This window comes from Gobio gobio (assembly GCF_949357685.1).
Source record: "Gobio gobio genome assembly, chromosome: 7".
NCBI lineage: Eukaryota > Metazoa > Chordata > Actinopteri > Cypriniformes > Gobionidae > Gobio > Gobio gobio.
In genome coordinates, this window is record NC_137103.1 from 48965124 (window position 1) to 48980298 (window position 15175).

Consider the following 15175-nt stretch of genomic DNA (forward strand, 5'->3'; position numbering starts at 1 on the left):
AGGACTTTAGTTATTTCCTGTCATGTTTTGTAGTTCATTGTAGTTTTTCATGCTGATTTAGTTCTCCAGGTGTTTCCCATCTGTCACGCCCCCTTGTTACCTTGTTTAGCTTGTATATTTATAGTGCTTGTGTTCCACACGTGTTTTGTCAGTCGTTGTACGTATGTATTGTTGTGGTGTCATGAGTTCCTTGTTTTTTGTTCTAGTTTTCTCAGTAACTGTTCCTGCACTTAGATCCGCTTCCGTGTCTGCTCATTCCACACTCATCGTTACAGAACGACTGACCTAAATATGGATCTATCAGGATCATACCAGGACCCCTTGAGGGCTCTTTGTGCTGTTTTTCAGGACCGCCATCAATAGAATATTATGTGGAGGAGTTTTTGGCTATCTGCCATCTCAATCACTTGGAGGAAGCCACTCTAATAGACTGTTTTTGGAGCGGGTTAGACAATAACATCGCCCAGCTGATGCTGTAGGAGACCGTCGGCTGGACCCTGGCCCAGTATATTGATCAGGCTTTGCAGCTGTGTGGATCTTCATTCACCATGGCCGAAGTGGAGGAGGATCCACCTCATAAAACATTGTTTTGAGCGTAGTCTACCGCAGCATCAGTCAGCGACACCGTGACTGGATCCATCCGAGGGCGGAGAGGATTGGTGTCCAGTGTGGACGATCCACCGCTGACTTCAGCAGGAGTAGCTGCCATCCCAAGGCCTTCATTAACCTCTGCGCTCTGTAGTACCCAGGCTGTGACGCACTCAAGCACACCAGTCTCGGTGCTCTCTAGTTCCTCAGTTCCAGCGCCGCCTGACTCGGAGGTAGACTTTTTGATTATTGGTCTCCCGGTAATGGCTACAGCCATTTTGTGTGTTTGGGTTGCACACACGTCACCAATTTCCCCCGAGGCAACGGTGGCAGGTTTTTCTCAACTCTCTTTGTTTCCAGATTTTTCTGCTGTGAGCACTATTTTGGGAACTCGTGTGATCTCTGATGCCTCTGTTATGGCCACGGACGTTGTTGCTGAACTCTCCCTGTTTCCTGATGCCTCGGTTTTGTCTACTGACATGGTTTTTGAGTCCTCTGAACTCCCAGTTGCCTCTGTTTTGGTCGCGGGTAACGTTTCTGAACTTTCTGTGTTCCCTGACAGCTCTGAGGCCATGGAGGCTATTTCTGATTTCTGTGTCCCCTGATGGCTCTGTTTTGGCTAAGGAGGCTGACTTTAGTGTATGTCCAGCTGCAACCACAGAGATCACTTATGAACTCCTTATCCATTTAGAAAGGACTATCTCTCCTGAACTTTCTGCCAACTCTGTCATGACCTCCTCGCCTGTCTCTCTTTGGCCTTAGGAGCCAATACTAACCTGCCTGTTCCTTCTGTTCTAGTTTTGCCAGTCTTTTCAGATCTGCCGTGGAGGGCTCCAGCCCTTGTCCAGAGTCTCGAGGCGGCTCCAGCCCTTGTCCAGAGTCCCTGATCCGCCATGGCCGCCCGAGACCCCTGACCCACCATAGCCGCCCAAGGCTCTATTACTTCCCCTGTTCTAACTCCTTTCCACTTTCCATCTGGACTTCCTTATAGTTTTCTTTGAGCATCAGGAAGCCACTCTTAAGGAGGGGGCTCGGTCACCTATTCCCTGTGTGTTTGTGGACTTTTACGTTATTTCCTGTTGTGTGTTTTTGCTTTGTAGTTTTTCATGCTGATTTAGTTCTCCAAGTGTTTCCTATCTGTCACGCCCCCTTGTTTGTTACCTTGTTTAGCTTGTGTATTTATAGTGCTTGTGTTCCACCTGTGTTTTGTCAGTCGTTGTACGTATTGTTGTGGTGTAATGAGTTCCTTGTTTTTTGTTCTAGTTTTCTCAGTAAATGTTCCTGCACTTAGATCCGCTTCCTTGTCTGCTCATTTCACACTCATCGTTACACATGCCTTGTTCTATAGAGCTCTGGAGGTTAACGTCCCGCAATCTAAACGCCGCCATTTTGGCAGGCAATCAGGGGAGCGCTAGAGCGGCTGTAACATTGATATCTATGGTGGTCGCCTGGTCGAGCAATAATTGAAAACCATACTGTTTAAACCTTACTATTTTAACATGGTGGACAGCTGCTGTGCGCCAGGATGCCAGAACAGATGGGGGAAGCAATGGGGAAATCATTTTATCGTAGTAAGTTGTTGAAATGCCGTGAATTTCAGTTTATTCTTCATTCTAACTACTTGCATTCTAAGTGCTTTTATATATAAATAACATTCAGAAACTGTAGGCTATTTGAAACGAAAATAAGGATCAATGAATAAATAGTGAAACAAAAAAAGAAATGACATTTATTGATTATGACTGATTTTATATGAACAACATGGACCAATGGGACAGATGCACACAGCGGTGCGCTGTTTTGTACGAGTGCGTGTTAACTGCTAACATAGTAATCTATTCATATAATGTTTTCTCTCTTAAAATGTAAGCGAGTGTATATGTCAGCACTATCATATACGTATAAAGAATTGAAGTTTGTCATGTAAAACAAGAGCAGTTATTGATGCAGTTCAGTCTGCCTGCTATTTTATTCTATCCGTTAATATTACTCCTGATCGGAGGCTTCCGTAAATATTCAGTTTATGCATAGATTTAGGCTTCAACTAAGTTTAATGGTGCATTGCAAAAATATTTAGTAGTGCATAAGTTGTAATGTAGTGCCCATTTATGTCAAAACTAGGCTAGTTGTAACTTGCCCACCGCTGGTGCAACATGTGTCCTGACAGGAAAGCTATCCTTTCCTTTATCCATTCATGTGAAAAGCACCCCGGGGGCATTAAAGGGATCTGTTATGTTTAATCTATTAAGTTTTGCTATGTACAGGTTTATGTCTTTTGAATTAAAGTGCGCAGTGAACTCTGTTGCCTTGAAACTCATGCTGGCGTCATTCATTTCATATTCGCTCCCAGCTGTTCTTGCCTGCCAATATGGCATTGTAACCAGAATGGGTCAGGTGACGTCCGGAGCTCTATAATATGACTGTATTTCAAAGGATCTTAGAAATAGACTTTTATTTTTTTACATTTTCTTTAAACTACTCCCGATTACTTTTCCTAGACATGTATGAACTTTAGCCCAAGCCTGGAGAAACAGCTGCCTTGGCTGTATCTTACCAAATGCTAAAAGTCTCCTCAGCCTTTAAATGCAAATTAAGAACAAGTCAGATGTCATCTATGTTCACGGCCTAGAGCCATGCTTTGGTGTTTCACATTAGTTTAGGCTCACGCAATCAGGTCTGCTGCCCAGAAGAATGGAGCACTTTGCCAAGACCACTATTTAGAAGAGCTCAACAGTGCAATGAATCAGTGTCTGAATGTCCCTGTCTTTGCCGACAGTTGGGGACAACCAGTAATGAGGCCAAATTACTGCAGAGTCTGTATATTTATGGTCGCTGTTGACCTGAATCATCCATGTGCAACACTTCATGAACAACCCTGAACAATTAGTTGCTCATCACTAGAGTTTAATGGGAATGTGTTTGTCATTCAACAAGCAGAGTAAAATAGCACAATTGCCTAAAATGCATAAAAACCACATCTTCTCGGTCAAAAGAGAGAATTTCAGTGTCTGCTGTTGAGACGGCAGTGGTTAAAGTGAATTACTACTAAGGCATGTTACTCTACCCATGTGGGATGAAGCTCGCTCTTGGCTGCGTGATGTATGGTTAAAGTTCTATGTTTGTATCCCAGAGGTTGCAGGGTTCAATTCCTGGAAGGGAAGATTTATGGCCTGCATTTCAATACACTATTTGCTGACTGCCTGATGCATATTGCACAAATGTCAGAAAATTGCAAAATTGCACAAAAAAAAAAAAAATCAGTTTCTTTCAAAAAAAACATTCTTGCTAAACCTTAACTTTTGAATGGTAGTGCATGTATGTCTGTATTAAATCAGTTGTCTGAATTATAATCTGTACATATGACTTTTGGATGGACAGCAATTCAAATTAAAAAGTCTACACACATTTCTGCTATAGTTCCTGCAATGTTTGACTTTTGTGAAAATGTTCTGACACTGTCTAAACAATTTAGATTGATGGCCAATTCAAATGAAAGTCTACTTCATTGTATAAGATGTTTGTATAGGATGGTGTTTAACTTTTAATCAGCACAAACACAGCTACTAAACTGACAAGATGATGCAAACCTGCAATTGCTCATGTGAAACAGCAAATGCTTGAAAATAAATGCTTGCTTCACTGGTTTCAAGGGCTGGGGATGAATAAATGGTGTTGAATGCAAGGGCTCATATTCACTTTATCCTGGATCTGAAGTTACCACGAGTGACAATGCAGCTCTAAGCCTTTGTTACGTAGGGACATTCGTGGCATAGGTGAGCTGAATTCCCTGAAGCACTTCATCTGAGGACTGGTAAATAAAGAGCATAAAATCCACATGCACTTACCCTGCCAGTGAAATATTACCAACACATAACACAATGCTCTTGACTGAAAACCCACCCTCTTCTTTCTTCTTCTTTGCTGTGTTCCAGGTCACTGTAACTGAAACGAAGGCTTGTACAAAAGGTTTAAGAAATAATCTACCCCAAAAATGAAAATACATAATTTACTCACTCAGGCTTATGCATGCCTTCATTAAAACTAGGTTAGATTACTGTAATGCCTTGTTCTCTGGCCTTCCAACTAAATCGTTGAGCAAGCTTTAGTATATACAAAATTCTGCAGCTCGTGTGCTCACTCGTACTTCTCCTCGTGAACACATTACACCGGTTCTTTCTCAATTGCACTGGCTTCCCATAAATGCGTGAATTGTTTTCAAAATTCTTATTTTAACATACAAGGCACTTCACGGGACTGCACCTGAGTATCTTTGTGATCTCATCAGTCCTTATACTCCATCACGCTCTCAGCAAGAGCCTTTTCATACAAAGCCCCCAAGCTATGGAATGTGCGTCCTCTGCCCATCAGAAATGCACCAACATTGGGTCATTTTAAAAAGTTGATTAAGACAGTTTTTAAGACTGTTTTTCTCAAATTAATTGTTGTATAGCTTTTGTTGTTTCTGTTCTATATTTTGACTGTAGCGCTTTGGGTTTAAGAAAAGCGCATTATAAAGAAAATGTATTATTACTATTATTATTATTACCTAGCCTAGAAATCTAGACGCACCCTAGCGGCAGCAAATCTAAATGATGTTTTATAAACAAAGTTTGGGAGAAGCACGTTCAGATAATTGACACTGGAGAGCACTCAGCTAATCAACAATAGAGGTATATATATACACGCAGCAGTCCTACCTCCGTTCGTTGACAGTTCTCAGCAACCCTTACACCACCCCTTCGCCACACCTTTTAACTCTAAAACCACTTACATATACGGGGGGGCGGGGGGTACTCTGGGTTCGGGCCTAATTCCGAGCTCGAAGCCCTCCCCCCGGACAGTATGCCAAATACGCATTGAATTACTCTCTATAAATTATATGTAAGTGCGAACTTGTGAATTTGCCGCAAGTGTAGTCTAGCAACTCTCAGTACACCTCAAGCCGGAAAAACCAAACCCTGGTCAGGCCAATCACATCGTGTATAGAGTCGGTGGGCGGGCTTTACATAATGATGGCACATCACGGCAGAGTTGCAGCGGTTCCGAGTGCTACCACGTGCTACTCGTAAACAAAGAAGCTGGCGAACAGCGGTCTTTCGAATCGGCTTTGGCCGCAACTCTGAAAGATTTGGAGTTAAGCTTTTCTTTGAGAAAAGAACAAAGAACGGCACTGAAGTCATTCTTAAGAAAGGAAGATGTGTTCTGAGTTTTGCCGACCGGATACGGCGAAAGTTTAATTCATCAACTAGCTCCACTTCACGTTGCTCTCTGGTTGGTTGTATTGCTATCCATTTGAAATACAACCGTTTGTGCCGCCCCTTGGATTGAGCCCTGTCAATGATGAGTTTCCAGACCCAACATCTTGATGTGGGTCTGGCTTGTCAGGCTAATTATTACCTTCATGTTGATCTAAACCTGTATGACTTCTTCTGTGGAACATATTTTAATGGCGCTTTTTTATTATAATATAAGTGAAAGCTTCAAAAAGGATGCAAAGGCACATAAAAGTGTCATAAATTAGCCCATATAGATTTGTGTGTCAAACAGACGGAAATTTAAAGGTGGGGTAAGTGCTTTCTGGTAACCGATGTTGATATTTCAAATCACCAAAACAAACACGCCTCTACCCCAAAAGGGTCTCGCCCCTATTTTGATAGCTTCACCCCACACATACATACGCAATGCAGGCAACGACTATGGCGGAATCTGCTGTGCCAGCCGGCCACTTATGTCATCAATAAGTGAAAACAATGTGTGTTACTATGGTAATCCAGTTCGAATTTTCAATGAAAAAGTCATCCCTTCCATTCCAAAAACACTTGATAACTCGATAGCACAAACATATTACAATTATGACAAGATTAGAGGGTTATATCGATCACGAAAAGAGGAACCAAATGAAAAAAACATATATTAGGAGTACACTCTAAAAAAAAAGGCTCGTAATCATAGGGGAACCTTTTTTAGTGCTATATAGCACCAATTTTGGTGCTTCAGTGGTTCTTCAGCGGTTCTTCAGAGGTGCTATATAGCACCTTAGTCAAAGAACCGGTGAAGAACCGCTGAAGAACCTCTGAAGAACCGCTGAAGAACCACTGAAGCACCAAAAATGGTGCTATATAGCACTAAAAAAGGTTCCCCTATGATTACGAGCCAAGAACTATTTTTGGTGCCATATAGAACCTTTTTTTTTTTTTGAGTGTATATTATCTCACTTTTCGGACACACTTTTGGAGCTGATGCTTGAAACAGACAGTGAGGAGGTTTAGACGTTCCAGGCTTAACTTATACGGTTTGGAAATGAAGGGGTCTTTATCATCGCTGAAGTGAACGACAATACGATTGCAAATGGACAAACAAGCGAACATGACACACATGCATATTCATACAAAAGCCAGCATATATTAGTTGTGTGAAACAAAACAAAATCAATGTTACTGCCTATCGAGAAGAAATAAAGCAACCTCAGCGTCCCATTGCAGGCCTTAGCGCTCCTTTAGTTCTCTCCAGCGCTGGAAAGCTGATACTTCTTGCCTGATCGTAAGTCTTCTTTTGTTTCATAGACATTTTCGACATTTGTTTTTTATCTGCCATCTCTCTCTTTCTGTCATCGCTCAGTTAATGTCCTGTATGTCGTGTCTTTTGAATAATGACGTGCACTGAGCGCTCTCATCATCATTAGTCACGCCCCTTACTGCTGATTGGCTACAGGTTTGTTTTGGTACTCGGCCCGAGACACTTTTCTAGAGCATTTTTGAAATATCACTTACCCCACCTTTAAGTGATTATTCACTGATAATCTTCCCCTTTTCTGAAAACTGCTGTGACCAGATCATTGAGTCAGTGAGTTCAATCTAACAACCGAATCAATTTGATTCATAAACTGCTACATCTCTTATGATAGCTGGAGGTGGTTCAATTTCTCTGATGCTTTATTGTTGCTTTTGTCCTTTTCGTTTGAAAAGCCCCATGCAACGTTCCTTCCAAATTTTTCATTTGTGTTTGACAGAAAATATAGCAGAATATGAGTGTGGAAAGTTTTGAGGGAGAGTAAATGATCAAACTATTCTTTTTAGATACGGTTGAGGTAAAAGGCAATGAAATGAGCAATGAGAACAAGATCTTCTGGCTCATACATATAACATTTATATTACCTTTTTTTTTTTTCTGTAGATGAGAATGCTATTTTCAAAGGGATTTTCTCTGCTGGCTGAAAACACAAGAGAAAACACAGATAAAGAGAACTCTAGCCAAGTCTATTCTTTCTTGATGAAAACAGATATGTCCTGGAGTCGAGGAATGGGAGTAAAATAATAAAAAGTGATTCCCTGAAGAGCCTCTCATGAGAAGTGCATCGTGGGTGATATTATTCTAACCAGGTATGATTACATCCAGGTCTACTTTCACAGGAGGAAACTGAAGCTGGACCAGAGTAAAGCAGCCGAGCGTGAGAGAGAGAAAAGGCATAATTGATTCTTTTTAAGATGTACCATTTTAATCTCACTGGTGCAAAATTGTACACCTCGATCTTCAAAACACCTCAACCCAAAACCAGTTCTCAACAAATCCAGTACCCAAATAAAGTTTTGAATTTACTTAAAACAGAATTTCCTTTAACCTCCTTTAGTTTTCTACCCTGCAAAATGTACCTACAGAACATGCAGATAAAACCACTTGACTTTACTATCAAGGATGTCTTTTTCTAGCATCCAATACCTTTATTTATCAACCGTGTTTATCATTTTAGGGTGTGTTGCATCTCTTTGTTCACTTTGTATAAGAGCTTATGCAAGTGAAAGAATAGAAATTCTTTCTCATCAGTCAAGTAGTTCCAGTTTGAACATTTTTGATGAAGATTTGCTGAAGTCAGCATGAGACGTACATTAAGAAAGTAAATAGGTCTATTTTGAGTTCATGACGACTCAAAATGTTGATTTAACAGAAACACCATGTTCAGCCAAATAGCTTACTTTTATCATAATAAACTGTGGGGAATATACTAAAAGAAAGAGATTCCTCAAAACCACAGACTAATTTACGGCCTCAATTTGATACCAATGCTTTACATTGAGCAATAATATTCATAATAAATTAAAACAATGACAAATAGATTTTTATTTTGGCTTGTAGAAACTCTCTGCAAACAAACCCCTCAGACTTCTGACTCACTGAAAAGAATTCAATCTTTTTTAGTTGTTGGCAGTGAAATTATCTAGCGCCGCCATATTCTGATTTATCCCATTTGTCTACAGCTGTTTGACTGACACTAAAAGCCATGGGAGGAAAAGCTGAATAGGCTTGTCTCCGCTTAAACGCATGACGCTCTGCTTGTTTCCTAATCCTCAATGCCCGGCACCACAGCAAAATATTCCCTCATAGTTCCTTATCAGCCGAGGCACTTTCCTGAAATCAGACCAAAGAAAGAAATAACACTTCCTTTTGGCCCTGAAACTTTTTCACCAGTCAGGCAACATCTGCAAAGGATCACAGAAATCAGGCACCCAGAAGACTAAGAGTTTTGTCACTGTCCTAATAGATAAATATCGTAACAGCTGCACATTAACAACGCTAGCATTCTGAAAATGCCACTCATGAATGCATGCTAAATTGTTTTGGATAGAATGGTCACACTCACACTACAGTGGATGTATGCTGGCCTGGTTGTGCGCCATTCAAAACTGAATTGAGAATGGCACACTGATAAAATGATTATATGGTGAAGTAAATATGACAGAAAAAACAAATGTAATTTCTACATGAATAAGTTAGCTCAGACAAGAAGTAAATTCTATATTAGTACTCAATTCAAGCTTGTAGAAATTAAAGCGTACATATCAACTTTATAAAATTAAGTAAAACTAGTAAATTTTTCTGATACTGGTGTTGCCATCATCCACTGGGGTTTCGAATAATTAATGAGGTTGATTTTCACTGTTTTCCAGCTGCATACACTGTTTTATCATTGCTTTTGTTGTTGGGTTTAATAACCTGACATTTTGTTCTCAAAAACTCATTCACACTCATAAACTCTGATCTCTATATACCCTATTCATTAATGACATGAATTCTTATTTCTGTGTCATAGTTATTATATTGATTAATAATAGATAGTTAGCTAATCTGTGTGCTTTGTATATGTGCATCTCTGAAATGCATTACATGTACAAATCAATTTAAATTGTAATGTAGATGCATTTTCTGTGAAGCTGCTTTGAAACGATATGCATTGTGAAAAGCGCTATACAAATAAATTTGAATTGAATTGAATAAACAATCCATCAAATGTTACAGTCACTGTGCGCATTACAACTATTACGTAGATATGGCGTCTACTAGGGGTGTGACGGGGGCTGCGTCCGAAAACCTAGGCAGCTGTCTCGTTGCCTCGCTGCCTAATCAGACAATGACTCTGCATTGTGCATGAAGGCACCTCACAAAACTAATCTCGGACAGACTTCTTAGATAGGCTAGTGTAACCGTTTAATGATCTACAGCTAAATATACACTCTAAAAAAAAAAAGGTTCTATATGGCACCAAAAATAGTTCTTGGCTCGTAATCATAGGGGAACCTTTTTTAGTAGGCTACTATATAGCACCATTTTTGGTGCTTCAGTGGTTCTTCAGCGGTTCTTCACCGGTTCTTCAGAGGTTCTTCACCGGTTCTTTGACTAAGGTGCTATATAGCACCTCTGAAGAACCACTGAAGCACCAAAATTGGTGCTATATAGCACTAAAAAAGGTTCCCTTATGATTACGAGACTTTTTTTTTAGAGTGTAGAGAGCGTTGGTGTGAACTAAACAAATATTTAATTACTACATTAGTAATTTCTCGCTAGAAATTACATCAGAAGTGGAAAATGTTGTTAAAAAAACCCTTGCATTTACACACAAATTGACCAGCAAACGCAACTTTCACGCACAGGAAACAGGATTGTGGGATTAGATATAAAACGCAGCGAAGGATACATGTATGCTACCTTTGAAGGTATCTCAGGAGACAGGAAGGGAATCTAACATTAGATTTGGATGTGCCTTGATGCCTTCCTGCCTTGAAATGTGTCCTCCGAAGGCAGCATTTTCCAGGTTTCGGACGCAGCTGAGATCTCGTGCCACACTCCCTATTCACAGAGTACACACGATAGCGAAATTTAAAGTAAACGGGTGCGCGCATTTAAACTTGATTTCAATGTTACCACTGTTTGAAAGCGTCTCCCTGAGGCGTGCGGATATCTTCCAATGTAAAAGCTATCTAGTTGTAACCATCTCTTAGCTCTGTATCATGCTTGAAGAAAAATGTGGTAAAATTATAGTTATTGTTTGCACTTAATATCTATGATCAATTTGTGGGAAGGAGTTCAGTTAGGAGGTCAAAAGAAGCTCATGTGCAGTTCTAAGGTCTGAAGAGACAGTCATACAGGAAAGAAGCCAGTCAGTTGAGTTTTTGGCAAAACCTTTACAGTGCTTGTCTTTTACTGCATATGATAGTTCATACTCAGAAAGTAGAACTGAAATGACATTCATTACAAGATGATGAGTTAAAACACTTCAAATGCACCTGCAAACAATTTGTCATGCATTTCATCATTGATGATTTCTTAAAAATACTATGTAAAAAATCTTGTCTCCTCTCATTCTCGTGAACCCAATCTTGTGTCTCATCTTGTCTCGTGAAATAAATGTCTCGTCACACCCCTAGTGTCTACACAATATCTATTGTTTTATTTACTTTATTTACTTGTGAAATTTAATTTAAAATATTTGTGCAAAAACTTGCAAGCTTGCAGTTGAACCCAAGTGCAGTTTAACACAAGTGAACAAAACTTGACCAGACTTGACTTGAACAGAACACACCAACAGCGGTTTACAGGGAACAATACTAGACAAGGCAAACATGAGGGCTTAAATACAGGACTAATTACTAAACAAGACACACCTGTGAACAATCAAGACAATGAACCAATAGGTGTGTTCGACATCGGCTGCGGCCGGATGCAACTGATCGGCGAGAGTAACCGTGTGCAGGTGGGGAGGAGCTGCAAACGGAGACGTGAAGTCGGACACTGTGTTTGCATACTTTATCAGCTGAAGTGAAATAAATGCAATATTTGGCAATACACAAATGTTTCAGAGACACTATTGTCATGTAATACTTTATGTACTGCTTAACACAGCGTGTGTTTGTACAAGAATAAAGTTCAACATATAAGCCTACACTATCAATGACGTGGGGTCTACGTTTTTAATGAGTTTTATTTTGATAAACATGACAATATAACATCGCGACTACATGAAAGGAGGTTTTACTGTTATAAAAAACAGATTTGTGTGCATTAGTGGAGCTGAAAGTTTTAGAATAAACACGAAACACACGTAATCGCCGTCATGCGGTGAATCTGGCCAATCGTGGAACAGCTGTGTCGTCATCAGAGTCTGTGCAGCCTCGTGCAGCCGTTCTAGAGAAACTGCACCGGCTGTATTAGCCGGCTGCTCTCAAATCACTCTCGCGGCACTTTGTTGACATACGTCACAGTCATGTGGTGTCGGCGCTGCCTCAAGTCGGACAACATTTCTAACCGGCATGCACTGCTTTAAGTCAGCCGCTGATCGGTCTGCGCATCACTGGGTGAAGTCGAACAAGCCTAATGACAACATAGTACACATGACAAGGGTAGCACATGACATGATCACATCAGGGCACAATGGAATCACATGACAAACCAGGAAACATGACAGTCTAAACCTCAAAATAAAACATGAACATAAAACAAAACCAAGACACTAGATATTACAGATCCACCCCCTCTAAAGGCGGCTCCTGACGCCCAACAAAACATCACAAAACAAACAAATGTCTAGGAGGGCGGTCTTGGGGGCGGGATGGCGGGCCAGGTCCATGCAGGGGGACAGGACATGGACCATGGCAAGGCAGTGGCGGGCCTGGGCCATGGGGAATGGGCAGACCTGGACAGCGGGGCATGGGGGGACCTGGGCCGCGGGTCAGTTCAGGAAGCCATGGAGGTGCAGGAAGTTCAAGGGACCATGGCGGTGCAGGAAGTTCAGGAAGCCATGATGGTGTAGGGAGTTCTGGGGAGCATTGCGGTGCAGGAAGTTCAGGGGAGCATTGCAGTGCAGGAAGTTCAGGAAACCATGGTGGTGCAGGAAGTTCAGGGGACCATGGGGTGCAGGAATTTCAGGAAACCATGGTGGTGCAGGAAGTTCAAGGGACCATGGAGGCGCGGCCTCCGTGGCCTTATCCAGGTACCTACTGCCCCCCCAAAAAAATATTCTTGGGTGGAGCTATGGGGTCATAGCCTGGAGCCATCTCTGGATGTTGGACATGGGCTGGAGCCATCTCTGGACACTGGTCAAAGGGGCTGGAGCCATCTCTGGATGCTGGTCAGGGGCTGGAGCCATCTCTGGATGCTGGTCAGGGGCTGGAGCCATATCTGGACACTGGTCAGGGGCTGGAGCCATCTCTGGACACTGGTCAGGGGCTGGAGCCATCTCTGGACACTGGTCAGGGGCTGGACCATCTCTGGATGCTGGTCAGGGGCTGGAGTCATCTCTGGATGCTGGACAGGGACTGGAGCCATCTCTGGACACTGGTCAGGGGCTGGAGCCCTCTCTGGATGCTGGTCAGGGGCTGGAGCCCTCTCTGGACGCTGGTCACGGGCTGGAGCCCTCGCTGGACTCTGGTCATGGGTTGGAGCCCTCGCTAGACTCTGGTCATGGGCTGGAGCTTGCTGGACATGGACAGGAGACGTTGCTGAACTCTGGACGTGGACGTGCTGTGGCAGGGTAGTCGTGGCATGAACAAATCCTGACATGATGATTGGGGTTTGGAAACATTCTGGTGTGGAGTGGAGGGATTGAAGGGCTCCTCATCTACAAAACCCACAATGAAAGCAGAGCCACTCAACAGTAGCGCATGGTCGATGTATTGAACCAATGAATTTCCCGCCCTGGGGCATGGGCGGACCAGGGCCGTGGCGCAGTTCAGGAAACCATGGATGCGCAGGAAGTTCAAGGGACCTTGGTGGTGCAGGAAGTTCAGGAAGCCATGGTGGACATTACATTGACAAGGAAACATTTTGTTAAAAAAAAATTTCTGTGTAGCAAACTGGATTCAATTGCAGTGTGTGAATTGTAAAAAGTAGAATTAAATTAATTTAAATTTAAATCTAGAAAAGCAAAATTTGTCATGACAGACTTGAATGTTGTGTTGACAAAGCCTTGCTGGAATTTTGAAAAAGTGAAGAGCCTTGAAGTTTGGTGGGTTATAGGCCAGATAGATAGGTCTACTTTAGGACTACTTAAAATATTTTAGGTCTTAATTTCTTTTAGAAAGAAAAACAGCACAATCAAGAATTATAACTGGTGGCTGGCAACCTCAATCTCCTTTTTAGAGGAATGTGGTCTGGAAGCTGTTCATGGACATGCAGGTCTCTTACGCAAGTACTGTTGCAGATCATGGCTTCTCGTTATGCAGTTGAGTAAGAATCTATTTCTTGTGTTAGATGTGTCCAGTTTGATTCAAAGAGAGATTAAACAGAAATGAACGTACAGCCGCATTACAAGTAGAAAAATAAAAAGTGTAACAGACAGCATAAGCAATGATTTGTAAACATAAGACATGAAGACAAGATGTTACAAACGTGTCTCTCGTCATTCATGTTTGGATTATGGTATTTGGCTTCTTGTTTGGATTACGCTTGCGATTGTATGTTCTTGGAATAAAGACTGCTTGCTAAAATCTTGCACTTCTCATCGTCCCCGCTACAGCCCATGACAGAAAGAATGCCTGCCAGCAAATGCATGGATCTAGCAGCAGTTTCTCTTTTTTAGTTTTTGTCTAGGCGACCAGGCCATAGAGGATTTTGACTTTTGTGGACTTCGTGAACAGGTTGAGGTTAATGACACTGCATTTAAATAATTTTTTTGCTTTGGTTTAAGGGAGGATATGTCTCATTTAATGCCTCACCTTACCCCTCACTGGACTCTACCTCAGTATATTGGCTTTGCCCTTCTGCTGAGTGGTTCAGCATTTACTGTAGGAGTGGCTGATGAGGAACTTGACGATCCTACAGTAAACACTAAACTAGAGTCTCGTCATGTCATAACCAACACTCTAAGGGCGGTGGTCAGGTTGAGTCCAGTGATCTTAACCCACACAGGTGTTTTCAGTCTTGCTCTAAGGGCGGTGGTCAGGTTGAGTCCAGTGATCTTAACCCTTTTGCAAGTACGATCAAACAAGTGTTTTTAGTCTTGGCTGGTCCCTTGAGAAACATGGGTGCTCTTTGCCACCGCAGCTATTTATCTGTGGCAAGAGTGCACATGCCTGTCTATCTGGGTTCACAAAACCATTCAGTCTTGGAGACACAGCACGGAGTCAGCATGATACACAGAGACATTAGGATTATTATAGGATAATTATGGGAAAGTTGCTGAACGCTAAAATGAATCTCTCCATCGACACTTCATGACCAACACTCTAAGGGCGGCGGTCAGGTTGAGTCCTGTGATCTTAAAGTATTAGTTCACTTCAAAATGAAAATTGTGGGATATTTTACACATCCCCATCTCATA